General features: G+C 49.5%; 1 protein-coding gene across 1 annotated transcript in view; it reads left to right on the forward strand.

Moving 5' to 3' along the window:
* LOC121663842 (S-adenosyl-L-methionine-dependent tRNA 4-demethylwyosine synthase TYW1-like) overlaps window positions 1-1,930 on the forward strand; it is a 79,084-nt gene that overhangs the window by 29,814 nt on the left and 47,340 nt on the right.

The following is a 1,930-nucleotide window of genomic DNA, read 5'->3' on the forward strand; positions in this document are numbered from 1 at the left end:
CCCTGGCCCAGCCTGAGGCCGTTCCCTCTCCTCCTGGCCCTGTTCCCTGGCAACAGAGCCCGACCCCCCCGGCTGCCCCCTCCTGTCAGGGACTTGTGCAGAGCCACAAGGTCCCCCCTGAGCCTCCTTTGCTCCAGCCTGAGCCCCTTTCCCAGCTCCCTCAGCCACTCCTGGGGCTCCAGCCCCTTCACCCACCATGATGCAGCATCGTGCACCCCTGAGCATCCCTGGATGAGGACCTCTGGAATGAGCACCTCGTTAACATGCCAGCAGCACATCTCTAACTCCTGTGCTGTGGCAGTGATCAGTCCTTGCTCTCTGAGCTCTCCTTTGGTGCATGATTAACTTTGTTTATTTTTGAAAGAGCCCTTAGGATGCCGTCCCCAGGGTGGGCTGCAGAGAGTTTTCATTGCAGTGCCTGGTTCCATCAAGAGCCTTTTTCTCCTGAGCAGCATCAAGAGCCCACCCTGGGCTGTCAGGAGTGCTTGTGCCACTCTGCTGCTCTGCTGGTCACTCTTACAACCATTTCTCTCTGCTAGCATTTTTAGTGTCAGACATGATCACGAAATGTTTGAAGGAAAACTTGCCAAACTTCAATGTTGTGACTGAGAAAGCCAGAGAACCTGTTTTTATGAAAGAGCCAGACTTTAATGCAGCTCTGTAAGGCCATTTCACAAAGTAAATAGCAGCTCTGTGTGCTTAGATGGGCACACACTATTTTTAGCTTAAGCAGGAATTGAATGTAAAGTCTTCCAATAAATTGAGCTGAGATTGGTTCCAGGCAGTGGCTTTGCCTCAGGTTCACGCCAGTGTGTGAGAGTCTTCAGGAGCCTTTGTGGAGATTTGTGTCTGTGGAAAGCAGGAGCAGGGCTGGCAGCATCAGTATTAAGTAGAGTTTCACAGGGATATCTCAGATGGAAAAGATTGGGTTCTGTCAAATTCCAGAAAAAAGCAGAAATATTTTAGGAAGAGTCTGTTTATTTGCCTTAGGAAAGGCCAAATATAACTTGCTCTCCTGAATTTGTGAATCTCCTGGAGTCTCTGTCATTTGAAGAATGAGTAGAATAAACAGCATTTTCCATGTCATTTCATCTTCCACCTGTACAACCAGTTAGGGATTACCTGTAGATTTGTCCCTGCTGCTCCTTTCTGTTGGATCACCAGGACTCTCCAGGAAGAGGAAGGCAGATTAAAAGCTGCCATGTTATATTTCAGATTTTCTCTTGAGAGTAGTAAAGTTTCTTTCTCATTTATTATTATTTAACTGAGCTAATGAAAGACAGCCTTTCCTGCAAGCAGCCTGCATGATAAATAGGAGTTGAATCCTGTTGGGAAAGCTGCTGTGGCTGTGCTGGGAGGGGAAGTGCAGCATCCTGCTGGAGCCACTGCCGGCTGTGAATGAGGGTTTATAAGGTCAGGGCATTTATTTAATTTAGTGCTGCAAGAAATACTCTGCCAGATAAATGAAAAGAATGGAGTGTGCAGTAGGACAGCCTGGAAATGGATCCTTGTTACTCCTGAGTGAGCTTTTCCAGGAATGCCTCCTGCAGCTCAAGAGGCTTCACCTGCTTTGCATGGGCTGGGTCCGAAAAGCTCCAGGAGAGCACATCCTTGTGCTGGGGTCTGCCAGGAAGGGATTGAGTAGCTTAAAGTTCTTGCTCCTCTAACACAGCGCTGAGTCTGACCTCCTGAATGCACTTTGGCTGCCAGGATCATGTAAAGAGCCACATTTTATAGTGAGCTGGGCATTCCTCGGGGCAGGTGGCACTGGTGTCCCTCAGCCCTGCTCGGGGCTTTGCTGAGCTTGGAACTGAAGTCACGGGTGGCTGCAGGGAGCAGGTCAACAGCTGTGCCCTCAGTTGGGCTCCTGTTGGGGAGTTTAAAACTCTCCTGGTGTGTGTGTGTGTGTGTTTCCCTGCCCTCAGTCTGG

This window comes from Corvus kubaryi, unplaced genomic scaffold (genome assembly GCF_017639235.1).
Source record: "Corvus kubaryi isolate FWS band 111438036 unplaced genomic scaffold, C.kubaryi_AGA036_p1.0 37284, whole genome shotgun sequence".
NCBI classification, from domain to species: domain Eukaryota; kingdom Metazoa; phylum Chordata; class Aves; order Passeriformes; family Corvidae; genus Corvus; species Corvus kubaryi.